The sequence below is a fragment of the Sorex fumeus genome, unplaced genomic scaffold, assembly GCF_029834395.1.
Source record: "Sorex fumeus unplaced genomic scaffold, SorFum_2.1 ptg000122l, whole genome shotgun sequence".
Classification (NCBI taxonomy): domain Eukaryota; kingdom Metazoa; phylum Chordata; class Mammalia; order Eulipotyphla; family Soricidae; genus Sorex; species Sorex fumeus.
Genome location: NW_026606179.1, coordinates 48,647,029 through 48,662,993, shown reverse-complemented (window position 1 = coordinate 48,662,993; position 15,965 = coordinate 48,647,029). Strand labels below are relative to the sequence as shown.

General features: G+C 53.1%; 1 protein-coding gene across 1 annotated transcript in view; it reads left to right on the top strand.

The window, feature by feature from the left end:
• Positions 1–2,301: 2,301 nt before the first annotated feature.
• The window catches only part of TK2 (thymidine kinase 2), a 31,849-nt gene continuing 18,185 nt past the window's right edge, over positions 2,302–15,965 (top strand). The window contains exons 1-3 of the mRNA XM_056136755.1: positions 2,302–2,381; positions 3,038–3,075; positions 9,347–9,421. The gene's annotated coding sequence lies outside the window, so the exon portion shown is untranslated. The remainder of the gene's footprint in view (positions 2,382–3,037; positions 3,076–9,346; positions 9,422–15,965) is intronic.

Genomic DNA, 15,965 nt, shown 5'->3' with positions numbered 1-15,965 from the left:
CATGCACATACAGACACAGACACAGACACATAGACACACAGAGATAGAAGAGACAGACATGAGGTGGGATGTGGGGGAGGGAGGGAGACCTGGTGATGAGCTCTCAGGAAGTAATAAAACCAAGAGATGGAATTGAAGTTACTGTCACTATCCCTAAGCAGCTAAAAGCATTGTTGCTGGACCTATTTTGTGTACACAGAAACTGAGACATGATAAGACTTTAACTGGCACCAGTGCAGGTCTGGAAAAGGAGATTTCTCCCTCAAGAGAAATCTGAGCAGTATTAAGAACATTGAAGAGGGCCTTCGAAAGTTTCAAATTCTTCTTGACAGCCACCCTAGCAACAGGCTTATCAGGTAGAAAGTGCAGTTTGGGAGGAAACCTACAAAGTCAACGCAAATGCATGCCTCACCAGTTTGCATCTCCACCTGAGATGTGTACTCAGCTCTCTCTGCCCCGGGAGAAACCCACGTTCTCTCTTGAATACCCTTCTCCTCCTTCCCTCTCTCCCTCCCTCTCTCTCTCTCAGACACAGACACACACACACACACACACAGCCCTCTTCCTCAAAAATCTGTAAATAAAAGCTGCTTAACTATTCTAAAATTTGTTGTTTTGGGGCCCCACCCAGTAGTGCACAGAGCTCACTCCAGGTTCTAAGCTCAGGGCTTATTCCTGGCAGTGCTCAGGGAACCATGTGGGATTGAACCCCAGTTTGCCGTATACCAGGCAGATGCTCTACCCACTGTACTGCTGAAATTCTTTCCTCTGAAGCCAAGACAACAGACCCCAAATGCCTGGGTAAAACTAGGAATGACTCGTTTCCTGCAAAGAGCAATTCCTCATTCAACCTGAGTCCACAGTTCTCCAAGAAATCCGGTGGCAGGGGTCATCTCCCAGGCCACGCAGACCAAGTGGACATCAAGCGCAGCTTGATGGCTGCCTGGTGGGGCTGGCATGAAGTGAGCATTGTCAGCGCAGTGCAGGGGTCTCTCACTACAGCAAACTCAATCTGTCCTAAATTTCTCAGGCACTTCCTGGTGACAGAGGTGGGCAGAGGGAAGCAGCAGACTTCCTCCCCCAGGCTGCCATGTTTCTCCTCCCCACTTCACAGAAGCCACCTGGGCACCTTCCCTGGCAGCAACACCTTCGTGCTCCAAACACATCATCACACTTGGGCTGCATTTTAAAAATGACTGTGGAAGGGATCCACATACTTCCTCACTCCCCCTAATCCCTTCATTTGCGATGATGGTTGTGTCACGTACATTTCAAAACCCTAGTCATGTCATGGCTGGAGGGAGGGATAGCACAGCGGGTAGAGTTCGATTCCTCCGTCCCTCTCAGAGAGCCCAGCACGCTACCGAGAGTATCCCGCCCACATGGCAGAGCCTGGAAAGCTGGGGGGGAGGGGGGTGTTATTCGATATGCCAAAAACTGTAACAAGTCTCACAATGGAGATGTTACTGGTGCCCGGTGGAGCAAGCTGATGAACAACCGGAGGACAGTGCTACAGTGCTGCAGTCCTGTCGTGTCTAGCATATTTCCAATTCAGGCCACGGCTGTGAAGCAAGACTCCATGATAGCGGGTCACACTATACCCCACTCCCCAATGAAGGCTTCTGATCATTTTAATTGATTTGGGGGTGGGGCACACCAGGTGGGGTTCCATGCGCCCCTGGAGGGGTGGGCCAGGGAGGCTTATAAGAAAAGCACGATGGCAAAGTTTGTGATGCTAACACTACCCACACACAAACCCAGCTTAATTAATTAATTAATTGCCATGCCGGGGAATGGAACCCTGGGCCTCACACATACGGGGCAACTGGTATACCACTGAGCCATATCCAGGCTCCCCCGGCATCTGGCCGTTCTGAACTTAAGCGAGGAAGGGGCGGGGGTGAAAAAGTGGGCTGGGGGGGGGGGGTGTCGGGGGTCGGAATAGACGGCACGGCAGGGTGCTAAGGCGCAAAGGGCGGCCGTAAGGAATCGCGAAGCCCGGGTCTCACTGATCTCCGCCCGGCCTGGGCGGCGGGAGGCGGGTCCGGGCGAGCGCGGCGGCAGGAGGCGGGTCCGGGCGAGCGCCGCGGCGGCGGCGGGTCTCTTTAAGAGAGCGGCGGGCCGGAAAGGAAGCGGCGGCGCCCGCAGGACCCGCCCGCCGCCGCCCGCCATGCTGCTCCGGGCGCTGCGCGGGGCCGGGGCTCGGGTCTTCGCGCCGTCGGGTCCGGCCGGCCCCGCCGCCCCGCGCCGCCTGCGCGCGCACCTCCCGGCCCCCCAGCCCGGGCGCCGGCCGCGGGGTTTCAGCGCCCGTGGGCGTGGAGTGGGGCGGGGCGGCCTCGGCCCGCGCCCTGCCCCGACGCTGGGGTTGGTGGCTGCTGGGGGTAAGAGCCCCAAGGAACCCCCCGCTACCGACCGACCGGCGGGGTCGGCCCCACGCCCGGCCCCATTCCCCGGTCCCCGCAGGGTGGGTGGGCGCTGCAGTTAACCAGCCACGCGGCGGGATGTGGGGGGGGGGGGGCGGGCGGCTCCGGGTGCGGAGTGCCTCGGGGTTCACCCCTTTCTGGACGGGGACGCTGCCGCCCGTTCACTGAGCGCTCTGGCCCGAGCTGGTGCAGAGGCGCCTATTCTGAATCACCTGTGGGTGGGTGGGCACCCACGGCCTAGAGGAGACGCCCCAAATGCAAACGCCGCGACCGCCGCCGCCTTGTCCTGTGCCCGCGTCTCTGCCAGTTAACTTCTGTGCCCGCTTCTCGGAGAAGCCTGGCTCTTCCCTGGGAACTGAAAAAGAAGATCTGAGCACAGAGAAGGCGCAGATGTGCCACTGTCATATAAGCAGACCCCCCCCCCCCCCCACCACGGCGCCCCCTTCACCCCCGCCCCGCCCTCCCGCCTCCGGTATGGGGGAAGGGAGAAACTTTTCCTTGGGGGCTGACTGAAAACCGTGTGGATTTAGCACCTGGGGAGAAACACAAGTTCGAGCCTAGTTAAAAACTGATTTTTTGTTTTGTTTGTTTGGTTTGTTTTTTGTCTTTTGTAGATGAAGACAGAGGAAATGAGAAAGAAAAAAAGTCAGTGGTAAGTGATCTCTTTCTTACTCTCTTACACACACACACACACACACACACGCACACAGACCTCTCCAGAGACCATCTCTGTCGCCAGCTTCTTGCATGCCCCTCCTGAGTGCCTGCATATATGTGTTATGATCCTCTAGATCAGTATGGACTGAAAGCTTAAGGTTTGAGGACCAGTTTGTAACTTGCCAAGAGTTTGTAACAAGCTGTTTGTGGAAAGTTGGTCTCAGATTGGCTTTGCAGGTCGTGGCCTGTGTGTGAGGGACATGCTGTCCCCTCCCCTCAGAGTGGTGAACAAGAGAATCTAGACAGGTGGGACTAGAGCAGTGTCTGAGCTGCCAGCTCTGGGTAGCACCTGTGTCTGGCAGGAGAGGAAGTCAGAGGAGGGCCAGATGGGACAGGCCCGTGGTGATTTGGGGGACCTGTAACAAGCTTGCATCAGAGAACAGTGTTTCACCTGGAAGCCCTGATTGTTAAGGGAGCTGGAAGTCAGTGGGTCCTGTGGCTCGGCAGATGAGCAGGAAGAGCAGGCCGGAGCCCTGCAGATGGTGGGTGGAAGATTTGGACAGGCCCACAGGAACTGGTGTGACGGGAAAGTGAAAGTCTAGGTTGAACTGGAAGGACACTAACGCATGAACACACTGTTGATTATTTACTGTCCATCTCTGTGCCAGCCTGCCCCAGGTGTGGTCTGGTGTTCTCCCAGACATGGAGTCTGGCGGGGGTGGGGGTGAGGGTCTGCATTCAGGCCACCAGGATGACTCTTAATTGTCGGAATCCTCTGAGTTGCCCCGTGGACCTGGGAACCGGAGCGCTCCTGTCATTTGCAAGCTGTGGTCGGCGGGGAGATGGCAGGTATCACATGGTGGGGTGCCAGGGGACAGGAACTGGGGGAGCTTTGGAGAGCCTCAGGCCACCTGGGAGCCGGGGGAGAGAAGGGAGGAAGGGGCAGAAACCCTTGAGCAGAGTGAACTGCCAGCACACATCACAACAGAAGGAGATGTGTCCCCCAGAGAGGGAGCTGACAGGTGGGCGGCGGAAGTGCAGGTGGACTGGCGACTGTACTGAGCGGCTCTGGAGCACTTCACCTGGGATATGGGGTTTACTCTCGGGAAGAGGGTGGGACATGGGTCAGGCCAGCCTGGAAGCAGAGAGGCCAGCAGGGAGGGGCAGACGCCTTACCTCTGGACCCAGAACATGGGAGTCACTGGGGTACTAAGTCCAGGGCAAGGACTTCCAAGGGGTTGAGGGTGCTGGCTTGTCCTTATCCTACGTAGTTTCCTTTTTTGTGTGGAATAATTCTGTTGTGAATGGACCATGCTTCCCTTCTCTTCCCCCCCCCCCCCCCTTGCTTATTTGCTTTTTTGGCTACACCCAGTTCAGGACTTCCCCCTGACTCTGCTCAGGGATCACTCCAGGCAGTGCTCAGGAGGGACCACATGCAGTGCTGGGGATTGAACCCAGGTCAGCTGCGTGCAAGGCAGCCCCCTTAACCCTGCACTGACTCTCTGGGTCCGCACCAGGCTTTTTCTCAGGTATTCGCCATTGGCCATTGGTGCAGGTCTCGGCCTGCCTTGTCAGCATCTCTCCCAGGACAGTGTGTGTTTTGATTCCTCTAGCAGGGGCTTTGGAGGTCAGCCTGTCTGCCCCTGGAAAGACTGCTTCTCCTTCAGCATCCCAGACGATGGCGGTCTTGGGACGCTGTGGTTTTTACTTTCTCCTTTTCATTCTCTGTATTTCCGACTGTAAAAAAATACTGTAAAAAATACTTAGCTCCTGTTCTCAGAAAAGAGGAAAATGTTGCTGCCCAAAAGTCAGACTAGGAGAGGCCTCACGTCGCCAGGTTAGCTGTAGTCTTGAGCAGCTGGAAGGCAGGACTCAGTGCAGAGTGAAGGCGGGGGCGGGGGGGGGGGGGGTGCGTCATTGGCAGACTCAGATGCCACAACCGGCAGGTGTTTCCTGACCCACACATGGGGGCCATTTTTCCTGGTTTCCCCTTAGCCCTGCTACATTCTCTCATACACACTTTTTCTTGTGAACTCTGGTTGCTGGGCCTGACTCCCAAGTGCTTGGGCGGTTCCTCCGGCCAGCAGTTGGAAGACGCCTGCCAAGAAATCTGTACAGATAATAGCCACTGCCTGAGCGGAGTGGAAAGGCTTTCCTCATGGTCACAGGGTTGTGGGTGGTGGTTTTCACTTCCATCATTTTTTCTCTCTTTTCTTCAATGAGTATGCACTTCTCTTAAAAATCCCTTTTTTCCCCCCTATTTATTTATTTATTTATTTTAAATCAATGATCAAGATCCCAGACTAATCCTAAGTTAACAAGGTCACACATGTATATCACTGAATGTATATATACAATATCCATGTAGCAAAATTTAATTTTGGATCAATTCATTTTCAATAAGGCTTATGTAATTTGGATGCCTTAGCTCAGTTGCTTTTTTTTTTTAATTTTTATTTCTTTATTTATTTTTGCTTTCGGGATCACACCCAGCGATGCACAGGGGTTCTTCCTGGCTCTGCACTCAGGAATTACCCTTGGCGGTGCTCAGGGGACCCTTTGGGATGCTGGGGATCGTACCCGGGTCGGCCACGTGCATGGCAAAAGCCCTCCCACTGTGCTATGGCTCCAGCCCCTGAATTTTTTTTAAAGGTTCTTGGGAGTGTGTGTGTGTTAAAACCAGCTGTGCTCAGGGATTTCTCCTTACTGGCTGTAGGCAGGGGAGTGTTGGAGCCACCAGCTGTGCTCAGGGATTACTCCTGGCTCTGTGCTCAGAGACCCCTGCTGGAGGGATGCAGTGGGGAGCCTATGCAGAGTTGGGGGCTCATGCCTGGGTGCACCGCGTTGATGGCAGGCACCCTAACTCTGTACTATCTTTCCCATCCCACCCCTCACCCTCAGAAAGAACATTTTTAAAAGTCACACGGAGTCACGGAAATGGGGGAAGAGGTGGGCTGTGAAATGCCCCCCTGCCTATTTATTGAAGCAACAGCCGCCTTGCCTCACTAATGCCACATTAAGATGCCTTAATGGGCCCCTCGCAGGGAGATTTGAATTCAGCACTGTGAAGAGCTTCCAAGATTCTTTTTTTTTTTTGCTTTTTTCTGGGGTCACACCTGGCCATGCCCAAGGGCTCACTCCTGGTTCTGCACTCAGGGATCACTCCTGGCGGGGCTTGGGGGACCCTATGGGATGCCGGGGATTGAACCCGGGTTGGCCGCATGCGAGGCAAATGCCCTCCCTGCTGGGCTTTCGCTCGTTCTAAAGCCACTTCCACTCAGTAGCTTCCTAGTAATAGCGGGGCTGCCAGTCTTATGTCATCCGAGTGAAACATCCACCCCACGGGGGACCCACAAGCCACCTGCGTAGCGGCTGGCAAGGTGCAACTGGCATGGGTCTTGCTGGCCATAGCTCCAGGAGGCTCCGAGGGACATGGTGGGCACCTCCTGGCATCCGGGAGTGTGTGGGGGGGGAGCCCCTGGCCCCTCAGAGCCCTATTCGCGGGGCTCCCACCAGCTCCATCCCCCTGCTGGCTTGGCCTCCTGTGCACGCACAGACCGGGGGAGAACTGAACCTCAGTTGCTTTTTTAAAAAATTTTATTGAATCCTTTTTTTTTTTTTTCACCCAGCCTGTTCTCTCTGGAAAACCAGGAAGTAGCTTGGCTGAGCTGATCTTTCTTGTTTGTTTGGTTTTTGTTTTTTGGCCCACACCCAGTAGTGCTCAGAGGTTACTCCTGACTTTGTGCTCAGCAGCCAAGCCTGGCAAGCTCAGGGGGCTATAGGGAATGCCAGGATCGCCCCTGGGTCTGCTGCATACAAGGCATACACCTTAACCGCTGCACTATCTCTCCACCCTAGCTGAGATAATCTTTTTTTTTTCTTTTTTGGGGGTCACACCCAGCGATGCACAGGGGTTATTCCTGGCTCATCGACGATCACGACCATCCTGTTGTTCGTCGATTGCCTCGAGCAGGCCCCAGTAACGTCTTCTTCATCCTAGCCCTGAGATTCAAGGCTATTTCAGGGTTAGGAGAATGAGACCCATCATTGTTACTGGTATTTGGCATATTGGGTACGCCACGGGGAGCTTGCCAGATTCTGCAATTTTTTAAAAATTTTTATTTCTTTATTTATTTTTGCTTTCGGGATCACACCCAGCGATGCACAGGGGTTCCTCCTGGCTCATGCACTCAGGAATTATACCTGGCGGTGCTTGGGGGACCATATGGGACGCTGGGAATAGAACCCGGACCGGCCACATGGAAGGCAAAAGCCTTACCCGCTGTGCTATCACTCCAGCGCAACTATCACTCTAGCCCAACTGAGCTAATCTTAAGCCTTTGAATCCCAAGGATTTCATGGTGGGAATCAGAAGGGTGATTGATTTAATTGTTTTATTTATTGGGATGGTGGCTAGGTTGAATCAGACCTGGCAGTACTCAGGGCTCAGTCCTGGTAGGATTCAGGGGACCCTATGAGGTGTTGGGGATTGATCCTGGGTTGGCAGCGTGCCAGTGCAGCGCCCTATGCACTGACCTATCTCTGTCCTCTCCCACCTGCAGTCTCTCTGTTTTTGAAACTGTGGCTCCCGTTTTCTGCTTTTTCTTGGTGGGCAGTTTTTCTTCAGTCCTTCAGGACTGAGCTCCTTGACATGGCTGAGGGGGAGGCAGAGGGCCAAGCGGTTTGGAATGACAGGTGTCATCATCTTTGACTTTCTTCAGGGAGGTGCTGGGAACTGAACCCAGGACCTCACTCATACTGCTTAGCCACACCCATGGCCCAGACAACGGACTTCTTTCTGGTCCTGTCCTCGGGCACTCCTAGGGCACAGCTGGTACCAGAACGCGGCTGCAGTGGGCGCAGCACAGACGTCATGCTGTCTCTTCTCGGTCGTCCTGGAAGCAAGGACCCCAGAGAGGAAACGGTTGCTTTTTTTGGAAGGTCTTGAGCTGAGCATCACATTCTAGCAAGGGGCAGGAAAGAAAGGTCTGTGGCGAGTGTCTTGGTTGAGTGCGTCTCTCATTTTCTAGAAGAGGAAAAGCGTCCTCTTCAGGAGAATAGGAAAGTGGAAGCCAAATCTCTCCGTTCCCTGGTGGGCTCTGCCTCTTGTGGTCCCCTGGGAGTTGTTTTGTGGTTTGCGGTTGTAAAGGAGTGGGTGATGGGGTGTGAGGTTAGAGTGGGGTGGAGGATGCTGCCAGTGTTGGACGTGAGGTGGTTCAGCCCTCCTGACACCCTTTGGCCTTTGTTAGCAGGAAACCTGTGAGCAGGTGGGGGAGAGTTTGTCGGGGGCAGGCCACGTGAAAGGCCACAATCACCCCATGGGTTTTGTTTGGTTTTGCTTTTCGGGCCACACTTGGCAGTGCCCAGGGGCTGCTCCCCGTTCTGTACTTGGCAGTGCTGGGAGACTGTGTGGTTTGGGGATTGAATCCAGATATCTTGAGTGCAGGACCTGTGCTCCAGCCCCGGGCACCCCAGGGTTATGTGGGCTGTGACTGAAGCTCCTTTGCTGTCACCAGAAGGTGTGAATTCCAGCTCACCTGCCAGGCCTGATGCCTTGGCTCTCACCTACAGGATCCGCTTCTCTTTTGCCAGTTGCTCATGGTACGAGTTAACCTGTCGTGGGGCCTGCCTGGCACCCAGGTGCTTAACCCGGCCACCCTGGTCACTGCACAGAGCTCTAACGTCTCTTCCAGATCATATACTTGCTCCCCAGCCTCACAGCTGTTAGGCAGAGTGTGTTGGCTTGAAGTCAAGTAGTCTGGGGCGACAGAATGGATGGGCTGAGGTGGAGGAGGGCAGGCGAGGTGTGGTGGACAGTGTTTCCCAAAGTGGGTGACCACCCGCTACCCACTCTGAAGAGACCTTAGAATGACCTGGGTTGGGGAGGAGACAGTCGGAGCTTCTGATAGAGGGACAGGCACGGAAAGAAGGTCGATTTCCAGGGTTCACTGAATGATTTTGCTCTGAAAAGGGGTCAGTAGGCGGCCAGATAAGTTTAGGACCCTTAGGGGATCCCAAGGGGCTGACATAAGGGAGGTCTGTGTTGGAGGGCGGGTGGTCGTTTAAGAGGGAGGTTTATGTTATTATACTACGATTATTATGAGTGGTGGTACCTTGGCGGGGGTCCTGAGGAGAGCGTTTACTTTGTACTCTGAACTCTTGGGCTGACCTGCTTTCGCTTCTATTGAGCCCTTCCTTCGAAATAGTTCCCTGATGCTCCCTAAACAATTGGTGCCTGGTTCTAACTTGCTTTTGTCTTTTGCCAGATCTGCATCGAGGGTAACATTGCAAGCGGGAAGACAACATGCCTGGAATTCTTCTCCAACACAACAGATGTTGAGGTATGTCCATTTCCCTGGGCTCATCGGAACCCGCAAAAGCTTGATAGTGTAGTTGATAGAATACATAGACTGGCCAATAGAAATACAGTATGAATTGCAACTTCAAGCCTTATATAGAGGGTTCAACTTCTAGTAGCTTCAAAAGAAAAACAAAGGGCATTTTATTTATTTTTGTTTTATTTATTTAGTGTGGGGGGGGGTGCATCTGGCAGTGCTCAGGGCTTTCTTCTGGCTCTGCGCTCAGGGATCACTCCTGGTGGGACTTGGGGGACCGTATGGGGTGCTGGAGATGGAAACTGTGCCACATGCAAGTACCTTGCTTGCTGTACTACCTCTCTGGCTCCAAAAGAATGTTGTATCTAGCAAAATAGATATCTAATATTTTCCCGTTAACCTGAAATCTTACAAAAACCATCACGTAGCTCTCCTGTCATGTTTCTAGATGAAACTTTGGTTGTCTGATGGGTCATTTTCGCGGCAGCCTCTCTCCAGGGCTACTTTTTGGGACAGTGCAGGCCCAGAGCTCCCATTCTGGTTAGGAAAAGAATCTTTATGTGAGAAAGGTCAGCGACTGAGCATGGCCAGAGCCCACACCCAGGCAGGAGTATTAGTCTGCGTCACCTGTCATCATAATTTCTTGACCATTTGTAGTCTAATCCCTAAAAATTTATGGTCAGATCTCTAAAAAGTGCCCTACAGGTGATAAAAACCTATTTTTGCACAAGCCACTGACCCTTCTTCCTTGTTCTACACCTGAGTCTGTTGATGGCTTTTTTTTGTTATCATAGATTTATATACAAATTATATACAATTATATGATTTATATTTGTCATTTTTTTCTTTTTCTGTTTTCTACTTAACATGTGTTTGGTCTGGCAAAAAAAAAAAAAAGTAAGCAGCATAGTGGGCTGGAGCGATAGTACAGCATGTATGACTCTTGCCCTGAATGTAGCCAGTGTGGGTTCAATCCCAGACTCCACATATGCTACCCCGAGCTCTTCCAGGAGTGACCCCTGAGCGCTGAGTTAGGTGTAAGCCTTGTGCACCGCCAGGTGTGGCCCCAAAACAAAACAAAAAGGAAACAAAAATTAAGCAACATTAGAGGCTTGGGAGATAGCTCATAAGAGCTGGAGCTCATGATTTTTGCATGCAGGATAATAAAAAATAAAAGTGAACACTTTAGAGCCTTTATCCTGTGCGTGTCCCTCTCCTGCTTTGCAGAGAAGTATTGCCACAGGAGGCCTGAGTCTGCTGTCCTTAGGCTTGTCAGTGAAGCTGGCATGTGGGAGTTCCCGTCCTCCCCTAGCTGCTGGCTAGGCTCTCTGTGCCTGCCCAGATGCAGAGTTTTCACTTCACTGCTGTAAAGCAGGCCAGAAGGACAGTTGTGAGAAGCAGCACAGAGGTGTGAGGGGAGAGGGGAGGGGTTACTTCAAGGCCCTGTGCCTTGATCCTTCATGAGCCCTACAAGGCCCTAGGCAGTTGTGAGTCATCTCAAAGTCTTGGTCCCACAAGGACAGAAAGAGAGCACAGAAGTTAAGGTGCTTGCCTTGCTGGCTGGTTCAATACCCAGCACTGCATGGGCTCCTGAGCGCCATCAGGTGTGAGCCCTGAGCATGGGATCATGAGCATGGCTGGTTGTGGCCCCCACACAAAACAAAAAATCTTGACCTTGGTGGCATGAACATTTGCACCCTTCCCAGCACAAACCTAAACCCCAGGTTTTTTGAAGCCTAGGAAAAAGATTTGAGGGGCTAGCCAGAAGTCTTCAAACTTACCTGGCTTACTGCTCATTTTTCAGAATCAAAAGTACTCAGTACTCCTGGAAATCTGCCTTCTTAAAGCAAACTACAAGTCTGCCCCTCCTCCCCAGCCCCACAATTGCACTAGCAATTGTCTCAGTGGCCACCAGAGGGCAGGCTTGCCCACTTTGAAACCGGGCTTATACCCGTGTTCTGCCTGCCCTGCAAGATTGAACATGTGGACAGCAAAATAAAACATTGTTTTGTTTTGGAGCCACACCCCAAAGCCACACCATGCTCAGAAATCACTCTTGGAGGCCCTGGGGGACCATATGTGATGCTGGGGATTGAATCTGGGTCAGCCATGTGCAAAGCAAGTGCCCACTGTACTGCCTCTATGGCCCCTGAAAAATACATTGACAACAGTCAAAAGGTTTCTGAATGTGCAACAGCCAAAATCAATTCAAAATGAATCTGAGGTGTTTCTGGTAGTGCTCACTCACTCCTTGCTGGGGAAAAAGGGAAAAAGTTTAAAACCCCTTGGTTTAGACCAGAGATGGAAGACCTGGAAATGCCCAGTGGCGAACTGACCTGCATCTGAGGTCAAGCAGGGTGTTGGTGAAGCTGGTCCTCAGAGGGTAGGGCAGGCCCAGCGGGAAGAATGCCTCCAGCTGGGAGCTGCAAGGACAGGGCCGGAGAAATGTGACTGTTGGCCAGGAGATGGCGCCAAAGGCAGGCGCCCCAGCTCCAAATGGATGGTCTCAGATCATTGTATAACTGAAACCCAAGCACAAAAATTTGCAAGTCTACAACTGTACCTCATGTTGTTTCACTAGTAAAAATTAAAACACACACACACACACACACACACCAGAAGCAATTTCCAGCACTGAGCCCAGTAGCCCCTGAGCACGGCGGGGTGTGACCCCAATGCAGAGGTGCAGGTGAGGAAACGGAGACAGAGCAGGCTCCAGGGTCCTGGGCAGGCTCCTATGTGGCACTTGGGGTTTCAGGCGCCCTGACCTGTATACCTTTCCTGGCAGCTTCTCCCACCTCCATGCCCAGGGCCACGGGGTGAGGGGTGGAGAGCTGGAGAGATGGTATGGAGCCTGCTGAGAGGAACTGGAAGGACCCCTGAGGGCTTCCCAGGGCTGCTGAGCGGAGTTTATGTAAGAGGTGGGGAGCTCCTCTCAGTCAGTCCTGGAAGCCGTGGCTAGGGGGCACTGTGGCCTCACAGAGATTACACTCTGTCCGCCTACCACCCACCCTGGGCACCAATCTCGACTCTCCACCTTCCACAGCCCCTGAGCTCCTGGTGCAGGAGCGGCTGCTCTCTCATTCTCTGGTTTTGTTTTGTTTTTGTTTATGTTTTTGTTTTGGGGGGGGCGCACTCTCGGTGATGCTCAGGGCATCCTCCTGGCTCAGGGTTCAGGGATAATTCCTGGCAGGTTCAGGGTCTCATGTAGTGCCGGGGATCAAACCCAGGTTGGCAGCGTGCAAAACAAGCACCCTGCCTGCCGTACTATGGCCCCGGTCCAGATGGCGAACTTCTAATCCTTATAGTCATCAGCGTGGGCCTAGAGAGATAGTATAGGGGTTAAAGCATTTGCCTTGCACATGGCAGACACTCATTCGATCCCTGCACCACTTGGTCCCTTGAGCACTGCTGGGTGGTGGTCCAAACCCTCCCCCCAGCTCCTATTCCTGTTACCAAAAGAAATCCTCAAAACCCTAATCCTGCAGAGGAGAAAATAAATAAATAAAACCAACCCTGGGTTAGTGGTTTCTTGGGAAAGTAAATTAGTATAAAGTCTTGTTTTGTTTTTATATTTTGGTCTTCAGCCACATTTGGTGGCACTCAGGGATCCCTCCTGGTGGTGCTCATGATGTGCAGTGCCTGGGATGGAAACCCAGTCAGCCACGAGCAAGACGGTGTCTTTACCCCTGTGCTACTCTCCTGCCCCTTAAGCATGCTCAGAGAGGGCCTGGCCTGGCGTCCCCTGTCCCCCTAAGCCCTCTTGCCCCTCGGTCCCCTTTCATCCACAACTGCACCTGCGTGGCAGATTCTTTTAAAGGATATTTTATTTTTTATTTTTGGTCTCTGGGCCACACCTAGCAGTGCTTAGGCTAAGTTACACCTGGCTCCACACTCAGAAATGGCTCCTTGCAGGCTCGGAGGATCATAGGGGATTGAACTCAGGATGACTGCGTGCAAGGCAAGGTCCTGGATTGTCTCTCCAACCCGTACATGGCAGATTTCAGTGGGGCTGCCTCTCCTCCTGGAGATTTTGACGGCATTTCTTCACTTTCCTCCCAGGATGCCTTCTCAAAATGTGGAGAGGGCGGAGTGTTCCAGGGTGTTCAGCACTAGTGACATCAGTCAGTTCCAGTTTCCACCCGAGTTCCAGCTGTTTACATTGTGGAAAATGCTCTCCATAAGAAGGCAGTGGAGTAAAACTGTGTTAGTTAGTGGACAGGAGAGAGACCAGACGGAGCCTTATGAATGTGAGGAAAGAGCTGTGCACCCCAGCTGGGCGTGTTGACATTTTCCCTCCCTGCAGGTGTTAGCGGAACCTGTGTCGAAGTGGAGGAACGTCCGTGGCCATAACCCTCTGGTGAGTGGGTGGCTTCCTGGGAGAACCCCCAGTGCCCCGCAAGCGCCTGGGAGTGGCGGTGCTGACACATGGGCCTGAGCCTTCCCAAGATTCACTCATGATGGGCCCAGTCAAGGGAGGACAAGGAGCGGTTGGGGGTAATGGTGGCACATTGGTGTTTGAGGCTCAGGCTCTTGGGGACCTGGCTCAGGGCGTGCAGAGCTGGGCACCTGCTGTCGGCCCTCCCTAGCTGTCCCACCTGGTGTCCCTGTGGCTGCAGGGATGTCTCTCCCCTGCTGCCCTTTCTACCCCCTTAGCCTCTCCTGGGAAAAAGCCATTGGAACCCAAATTTCTGAGGCCAAGTGGGCCAGGACTTCCTCTAAGAAACGAGCCTCCTTGATATCCCTCTGAGGTATATATGGAGAGAATATATGTTTGCCAGTGCCCAGGGGCTGCCCCGTAACCCCTAACTTCCTTCCGTGTTCAGGGGTCCGGCTCTCGCTGCTAGAGCGAGAGGGGTGGATTCTGGATCTGCAGGAGGAAGCTAACGCGTGTTGGGTCCAGCCTTCAGCCCCGTGATGAAGGGGGTAGTTTTAGTTTCATTCTGCAGCAGAAATAAGTTCTCCCAGATCACACAGCTGGGCAGGGACATCTAGGTTTGAGCCTTAGGCTTGGGAGCTGGGCTGTCCCCGCATCCCCAGTGGTGCCCTTAGTGTCTCAGGGTCCGCCCAAAGCCAGGGCACCATCTGAGCAGCCCACAGTGGGTTCTCCTACAGCTTCTGGCTCTGGCCTCACGTGCCGTTGCTGTTCCTGACAAGGGGTAGCCTCCAGGCTCCTGCCCCTGGTTCCAGGGAAAGAAGGGGAGGAGAATACGATGAAATGTCTGCCCTGGTGCGGCGATCAGAGAGTGCTGGCAGGTGAGAGGATGTTAATATCACATCGACGTTGCTGTTGATGCAGAGCACTTGTGACACGTGAATGTGGTTTCACTAACACAAGTTAAAGCAGTGCCAGCATCAGTGTGCTCTAGCAGGCGAAAACTCCCAGAGTCTCTGAGTAAGGGATCTCAGAGATGTGAGAAGAATCTCACCAATACAGCTGTGGGAGAGGGTGGGAAGTCAACCCTTCTCTTGGGCCCAACGAAGAAGCCCGGCAGCAAGCCCATTCCCCAGGCACCAGGGCTGGGTGCTTAGAATCAGACAGCGGCCAGGGTGGAGGTGACACTTCAGAGGATACGGTCCCAGTCTCTGGACTCTGGGCCCCCTTAGCACAAAGAGCATTGCTTTGTCATGAAAACTAGAGTTAGATGTGTGTGTGTGCAAGTGTTGGCCTTCTTCTGCAGGATGAGGTGAAGGGAGGGATGAATTTCCAAGCAAGCTGACATTTCTTAGCCAGCCCAACAGGCAGCTCAGTGTGAGAGCCTGAGGATGTGGTGCTGCTTGGTCCCTGCATGCTGGGGATTTCCTGGGACACCTCCGTAGTGTGTGGGGGCCTCCCGAGGCTACACCTGGAGGTGCTTGGGGCTCTGCGGGACCTGGGGTCAGACTGGCAGTTGGCTGCATGCAAAGCATGTGTTTTAAACGTCTGTATAATCTCCTGTTAATCTCTCTGATTGTCCTCACTCCCCATTTATTTTGGTTTTGGGGCCACACACAACTGTGCTTAGGACTTACTCCTGGCTCTGAACTCAAGAATTACTCCTAGCAGTGCTCAAGGGACCATATGGGATGCCCAGGATCGAACCTGGCTCCATTGTATGTAGAGCATGCATCCTACTCATTGTACTGCCTCTGCTCCCTGGCCCTTATGTTTTATTTTATTTGTTTGTTTGTTTGGGAGCCACACCCAGTGATGCTCAGGGGTTACTCTAGGCTCTGCACTCAAGGATCACTCCTTTTGGTACTTGGGGGGCCGTATGGGATGCTGGGCGTTGAACCTGGGTTGGCCACATGTACAAGGCCAGTACCCTCACCCTACCAGCTATACTGTCTCTCTGATCCCTGGTCTCTGTTTTTTTAAAAGAAAGTTTTATTGAGGTAACATCATTTTATAATTTTATATATGTTACAGGCATATGGTATTACAAGAATTAGATTTTCTTTTGGAGAGCTTTGGGCCATACCCAGTGTTGCTCAGGGTATAGAGGTCACTCTTGGCAAGGAGTGGGGTGTCATAGATCAATTCTGGGTGGGCCACATAGAAGACAAATGC